Source organism: Gavialis gangeticus, unplaced genomic scaffold (genome assembly GCF_001723915.1).
Source record: "Gavialis gangeticus isolate Ggan-Ray unplaced genomic scaffold, GavGan_comp1, whole genome shotgun sequence".
In the NCBI taxonomy this organism is placed as follows: Eukaryota; Metazoa; Chordata; order Crocodylia; family Gavialidae; genus Gavialis; species Gavialis gangeticus.
This window is the reverse complement of record NW_017728993.1, coordinates 25299988-25308100: the sequence shown is the minus strand read 5'-3', so window position 1 is coordinate 25308100 and position 8113 is coordinate 25299988.

Below are 8113 nucleotides of genomic sequence, written 5' to 3'. Positions count from 1 at the left end.
TTTGTATTTTTTTTGTTTTGGGAGGGAGTCAGTAAAAGGGGGGGGGGGGGGGGTGGGAAGGGGAAATAACGTTCTAGAAAAATGTTTTCCCCAAATTCTGAGATTAAGTGGGAAACATCTGGCCAAACACTCTTAAAATATAAGCTTCATTTTCATCACACATTCAGTTTCTAAAAAAATTCACGGTGTTAATGTTCTTAAAAATAAATGATTTTTCGATATATTCTGCACTTCATGGAACTGTTAGTTTCCACTCAAAGAAACTAAATGCTATTGATGGGAAGCTCATAGGCGGTCACAACTGTTTGGCTCTCTGCTGGTTCACCATTTACATGCTGAACTAGAAGCAAAATTAACAGGAAGGTGCCAGGTCCAAAAGTAATCTTCTCTCTCCTTAAGCTTTTCTTGTAGACTGGGTGCTGCTGCTGCTGCAAAGGAGGAAGAGTTATCCAACAAGGGCTTCTTGTTCTACGTTGAAGAGCTCACTTTTGGATTATAGTCCTCTTCCATCAAAGAGTGGTGGAATACAGGAACTAAACACTGCAAGGAAAAACAGACACGTATCAGTACAATATACTTTCCATTTTGGATATGGATTAAGGAAGGAAAACAGCACAAGGTAGTATGAGTAGCTGAACATGATAAAGTAGTTGCTAGAATTGTGTTTTTAGTCCACCTACAGAAAACCAAAAATGTATGGATCAACACAAGATATTTTCACCTAGTTATTGCATAAAAATGTGCAACCACTGTCAACGCTACTACAAACACTCCCCTCCCCGTTCACCAGATCTCCGGGTGCTGCACTGAGTACAAAACGCTTTTAGCTGCACGTGGCCACACGAACGGGCACAAATAAGGAAAAGGGGATTCCAAAACTGCATAGAAACAATTCTTATAACACACTAAGATCCAGCCAAATATCAAAGCTCTTCCCCTCCATCTAATAACATACAAGGGGAGCAGAAAAGGCTAATCACCCCACATGACTCGCCTCTGATGCTCCTAGGATACTTAATTGCTGCTGCCACTTGGTCCCTTTGAACAGGGCCAGGCAAGCATGGAGATGCCCCTTGACCCAACACAAGAAAACTGTCCTACATGGTCACAGGCCCTAGCGTAATAAGGCCCTGACCCTGACAGAGGCCTTTGGATGCTATAGCAGCAAGGGATTCCAACACATTTACTTTCTCCCTGGGATCCTCAAGAAAAATCAAAGGGCTGAGGCAATGGTGGGAAATTCTAGCCCACAAACTCAAAACAAATACAGCATCGGCTGTTCAATCGGCAACAGGTCACAGTAATAAGACACAATTAACAGCAAAGTTTTAGTGAGAGCTTCTTAAATACTCTGCCCAGGTGATAAAACCATCCCCCAAACAGTGACAACAGTGTTCACATACCAATGGTTGTTACCTGTAAAGAAGTAAAACCTTCCCAAATCACCTACTTCCATGCACACTATGAAGGGAAGCTTATCGCCTGCTGCAGAGAGACTAGATTTTCTCTCTACCCTTCTGCCCAGAGCACTGGAGGGGTGTGATCGCTCAGCCAGCCAGCCACCCACATGCCTGAACCATGCGAGGTGTGCAAGGGATGGTTTATGCAACCCAGTAGACATCAAAGCATTCATTACTTTACTCTCAACAGCTGATTTATTAAGAGGATGAATTGGACAGCAACGAAGTCATTTCAATGTAGTGACAGAAACATATTATACCACATAGGAGAACCCCTTTTAATGAGATCTCACAAAAAGCCACGCTGACTTCAGGCTTGAAATGGAACTGGGGGGTGGAAAAATGCACAGCACTGCCCTCTAGATCCGAATTAAACCTTACATTGCCTGTTTATGCAGATTACGAGCTCCAAGTAGCAACCGTGTCTGGTTGTGTGCTTCTAAGTCCGCTAAAGCACGCTGTCCACGTTGGACACTTGAGCTTTTTGTTCTATATCTAAGTGCAGAGAAACAGGTCAGAATCTGTCGAACCTGGATTTCTTTGCGCCTACCACAAATCACTCAGCCTTGCTTTATTTCTCTTTGTTCAAATTCCAAACACTAGACGAGCATCCCGTCCGGAAGAGTTCTTGCGAGAGACCCAAGTTTCAGTCTGCTGACTTTCCTTTAACCGGAGCACCTCTGATTCGGAAACGTCAGCAACTGCTACGACTCGGAACTGTGCCACTCGTTCTTAAGCATGCCAGTCCTTTTAGACCAAAATCAACATATTGTCTACCCACTTATAAGTTTAAATTATGGCCTTCAGAAATGCTACATTAGGAAATTAAAGGCAGGCGTTACATATGTTAATGGAACAACTTCTCTTTCCTGCAAGATAGTTTAATGCTGCCATAGCTTCTTTTTTGAATTTGCATCTTTTCAAAAACCTGAATCTCATGTGTGATACTTGCACACAAGAGTTAAGTCTCTACTTGGAGTGACTCAATTCTCTGATGCAAATGACAGGGAGAGGCCAAGGTTATGTTCACCTGCTTTACCAAAAAGCTAAACACAGCAATAATGTACAGGGAAATTTCTCACAGTTGGGCAGAGAACATGGAGAAGGAGGAGTCATTGAGGATTTTATTTACCTTGCAAATCCAAGCACTTCATTTAAAAAAAAAGAAATCCTGTGTGTGGTAGTGCGCACATGCACAGCCCCCCACCTCTACCACTTAAACCAGAGCACCAGCTATTATATAGTTAACTTAGGAACACGTTTCTATTTAAAGACCTGCTTTTTCTAACACCTTAAAATCAACATGCTGACCTGCACTGCCTTTGAAATTCAACATGATTCACAGGATAAAGGGTAGGCTTAATCATCCAAGTTTTGGTCCCTTTAAACAAGTTCCTCAGACAGAGCTTCAAAAAAATCCCAGATTCTCATAACTTTTTACACACCCTGGAGTTGAAACCATTGCTCTTATAAGTGCCCAGAATAATCTAATCTGATTTCTACTCCAGCAAGTGTACAACAATAACATGTGAAGGCAAAACAGAAAATTGCATTATAAAAGTTTGGTGAGTGCCCATGCACACGGCTACATAGATCAGAACGCACATACGCGTGCAAGTCAAGATGGTTTCCAGGCACGCTACTAAAATAGACATCTGGCAAATTTTTTTCCTTTCTTTTTTTTGTGAAGAAGGGGCAGAGGAAAGGGACTTGACATTTTAGAGGACCGCAATCTGAACACAGCAGAACTCTGCCAGCCTGCAAGGGAAAAGCCATGGTTTCCCACATTTTTCTCCTTCAAAAGAGCACCCATTTTTAAAGTTTGTTGATCCATTTTTCAAGTTTTTTTCATGACCCTTTCATATATTCTAGTTGAGAAAACACTGAGCTAAAAGAACCGCATCCCTCCAAAGGGGCCTGAATTCCCCTGTGAACTGCCATGTAAGCCTGCATCTCAGCAGCATCTGATCTCCTGGGCAAGAAGCTGGGAAGAGTCACGGTGACAGCATGCACCGAGCATGCAGTGCTGAGACCAGGGAGAGGAGCAGGGAACGGGCATGCTTGTGCCCATCTCGGACTCCAGCAATGTGGAGGAGATGAGAAGACCTAAATGAGACAGATGGAGGAGTAAGCATATTATAGTCAGAAGCTGTATCCATTTCTGTGCAGTGTTCCCATTTGGATGAGGACAAATCACTGAAATAAATGAACCACTTCACATCTGATCCTCCTGTACTGCAGCTGCTGCTTCCAGCTCTTTCCCTTCCCCCACTGTCCTCACCCAAAATCCCACCCAAATGTGGAGTCCTTTGGCCACGTGGTTGCTGAGCCAGAGCCTGACCACCCCATCACCATACAGCTTTTCATAAAGTTTAGCTCTAGCTCCTACCTTCTTTGCCCATGCCTGAAGCTCAAACCGTGGATGCAACTCCCTACCCCACTATTCGCAGTCGCTCAGCCATTATCCCAAGAAAAAGAGCTTGGCTCAGTGAAGACCGATGCTTCCCAGAATTCGCAAGATGCATTTGCATTTAGCCTGCCTTCACAATGCAGGTGGCCCAAGAGGCTCATGCTTTGGCCTTCAGCATAGGTTTAAACACACTGCTTGGTAAAGATCTGAGAACAAACGGTAAATACTGTACTAAAATCCCTATTTACCCAGGGAGAGGGGGCAGCTTGGGGAACTTTATCACAGTACAGCATGTAATTTAGAAGGCACCCCACTAGTTTGAAAGAGAAAAGTCACATGTGGGTGAGTGCCCTGTGGCAGGGGAGGAGGGGCTGGGAGCAGAAAAGTGGGAGAGAAGAGAGGGAAAGATTTTGGGGATCAGAACCACAGATAAACAGCAATGAAAAGAAATGGAGGAGAGGAATTAGGTAGTGGGAAGTATGGGACAATGAGCATGTGGGAGGTCTGAGCTTCTCTCCTTGCCCCATCTATAAACCAAGATTATTGGGGGAAGAGGTGGGGGAAAATGAAAGTAGTGTAGATTTAAACCTCTGTAAAGAAAAAGACAGGACATTGAACACGAAGGCACGTGACATCTCAGTGCAGAATGGTAGGGACAGGAAAGTTTGGAGTGGGACAGGGATAGGACCTGGCTGAACGTGCTGGGGAGAGGACTGGCTGAGTGTGCAACGTGGGCTACACTGGCAAGAAATGTGCAATGTTCCCAGAAACTGTTGCCTGTGATGTGTGTGGACAACAACAGAGGGCACCAAACCGCAAGGAACAACTGCGGTACTTGCCGACAGGCTCGCACAACTGGACCAGCTTCGTAGGACAGGGAGCGGACGAGCTGGGCATGCTGCTGCTGTCAGGAGCGGTCAAGGAAGAGACACTCAAGGCTTCTCACATTTTTAAAGCTGTTCTAACTAAACAGTCTAGATTTTGGGATGCATTTGATTTCTCTCCCAAGCCTATTCAGTGGCTCCAAGCATCTCAAACAACTGCTAGCCTATTCCACTGTAGTCAAATGTACAGGGGAGAGAGAGAAGGGATTTAGGAGCAACAGACATAGGGGAAAGAACACGGGACTGGGATTTGGGAGACAGTATTTCTATTTTTGGCTCCGTCACCAGCTTGTTCGGTGACCCAATCCAGCCGCTCGACTCCTCTGCGCTGAGCTTCCCTTTTTCACAAAATAAGGCAACAGATGCAAATGCTTTTGAAATCTACTGAAGAACGTTATGTAAGCTCTTGCCTGGGATTATTACTTGTCACAGCAGTCTGACCACTGCACATTTGCGCGACAACTACAACTGCCTAATGAGCAAAGCTTACAAATATACATTTCTGTTAAACCTAGGAAAATGCTGAAAAATGCTACATTAATACACGGTTATTGTTTCCTTGCACTGCCTTACATTCTTCCATAATGCAGTGATGCTCGGATGTCTGAAAACCAGAAGCTACAGAATTAACGTACGTGCCAATGCAGAGTCAGCTCCGTTTATGCCCAACATGTCCATAACACATTCACGCTTTGTCTTTGTAGTCAGCGCACGGCACTCAAAGACGACCCGAGACAACCGCAGCAGAATGCCAAATACCTCCTGCTAAAACAAAACTTTCTGCGGCACCCACGTTTGGTGTGCCTGGCGAAACAATCCCCTTAATCACTGCGGGGGGAAGCACTAAAGCAGTGGGACTCAACCTTTTTTGGCAGACACGCTACAAGATATGGCTGACAAGGATCTTTGGGTAAATGTGGTATTTTTTATTAGACCAACTAAGTAGTTGGAAAAAAATGTTCATTAGAGTTAAGGCCTGGACCCTCATCAAATGCCACTCCAATCTGCTTCCCCTGCCTGATCTGCTGCTCTGCTTTTTGCTCCCAGCCCATGTTGCTGCTGTGTTCCTGTTTGCTCCCCTGTCACTTGCCTTACTGCCCATCACACCTGCGGTGTGCAGGCTGCGGGTTGCCCCTGCATTCGAGGCCATGCAGACCGTTCCAGATGGCACTGCTTCTTTCATGGGAGCCAAGTGAAGCACACTCAAGTTCACGCTGGCAATTACCTCAATTCTGTCTCAGTTTTCAAAAGCTTAAATCGTCATTACATTCAGCACTGAGAGAAGGCCAGACACCTTACAGAACAGCCTTAGTTCAACATTAATAATGTTGGCATATTATGAAGTGAAAGCTGAACACTTCGCTGCTGCTGGCCCCACACATGCACATTCTTATCCAGTGTGATGATGTATATACGCTGCAGCAACCTACCTCATGCAAATTAACTGTTCTTTCATTAATGACCTCAAAAACTAAGTCCCTTCTGACAAATCATATAGACACACAATATTCAAATGCAGGTTAAGAGGTAGAATCCTAGAAAATGACGGCTGGAAGGGAGCTCAGGAGTCGCATCTAGTCCAACCCCCTGCTCCCAGCAGGACCAGCCCCAACTACATCATCCCGGCCAAGGCTTTGTCTACCTGGGTCTTGAAAACCTCCAAGGCTGGAGACTCCACCATCTCTCTGGGTAACCTGTTTCAGTGCTTCACCACCCCCCTTGGGAGAAAATTTTTCCTAATATCCAACCCCAACTTCCCTTGCTGCAACTTGAGCCCATTGCTCCTTGTCCTGTCATCTGCCCCCACTGAGAACAGTTCAGCTCCAAGATTCAAGAGACATATGAACAAACCAGTTAAAACCTTTCATTCTTGATGACAATGTGCTCAGATACACGATGCCTTTAACCATATACACAACAGGCAGTTACACGTATTGCTTAGTTTGACAACCTATTAAAGCTGCTTGTCATTTTTTTAAATTTCCCCCAAGCCTCTTAATACATTTTTATCTTTTTGTGTACATACATTTGATAGTTTCTTTGGTTTTAAATGAAAGAAATATATCACTGGATTAAATATAAAACAGAATGGCACTAAGATAAAGGACAGCCCTGTGCATAATTTGGTCCAAATGTACATCCTCCAATACACTGTTTTACTATTGCTTCATTTTTTACAAAATAACTGCTGTTTCATGACTGGAGATGAAAGTTATTAATTCGCAACAATTTATATCATTAATTACAAACCAGTAAGATTAAAAAACTCCAGGATTACAAGGAACTCCAAGATCAAAGAAATCCTTTATTTCTGTGAAGCAGGCGTGATAGGAAGTGCAAACATCCCCAATGGAGACGTAATCTTTCCAACTACTGTGGCAGATAAGGATACGGCAACTAATCTAGCTAGCATTTTCGGATGGGTGCCTCGAGCCTAAAAAGATTGAAGACCAATGATCTAATCTGAGTATTTAGAGCAGATGTGCCCTCCTTGCAGAACTGTTTACACACCTGGCATCCTAAATCCCCAAAGGGGGGAGGAAGGAGAGGAGGATCTTGACCTTCTCCTCTGCAACTTCTAAGAAGAAGTTACATGATCCAACAGGGATTTTTAATTTCCCAGATGCTTTCCTACAGATCACCATTAGTCCTGAGTTAATGTGATCAAGTACTACAGGGAGCAAGGAAAATTGTTCCTTTCGCAGCCGTCAACGAGAGCTTAGCCTCTAGGGAGTTTCCTCTCTTCTCAATTGCCTCCATTTTTTAAATCGGATTCTCTCCCCAGTGACAGAACGTGCAAACGGCACTGCAGTTTGCCCCGAAAGAATGAGGGGCAGATGTCTGATCCTCACCAAGGGCTTTCTTAGATCGCTGCTGAGAAACGAAGAGGGCTGCAAGGACTGCAGGAAGAAGACTGCACCAGTTATGATAGTGGATTTACTACAATACTGCATCTGTAAGAGCTCTACTTGTGATGCATGATTAGGTGCAGCCCCACAAGGTTCAGGTCTTGTGCGTGACTAGCAATGCCCCACCTATGATGATATGCCAACGGAAACTATGCTATAACTTCTGCAACACGTGTATGAACCAGAGATAATGTGCTTCCCAGAAGTTAATATACACCTACAGCCTTTTTGCCAAACGTATCCAGGATTTGCCACGTTCTCTCTCCTCCCCTGAGCTACCACACACTTCACTAACAGCCCATTCCTCCGCCAGCAGTTTCTGAAACGTCTGGTTTGTGAGTTCAGAGTCTCATCCGGCAACACCAGAAAAGAATAAGAAACCCAATTAACCATTAGTCAAACATCTGCAAGGAAGAGGAAATTAAGAGACAAGTTAAGGTTTTACGAAGG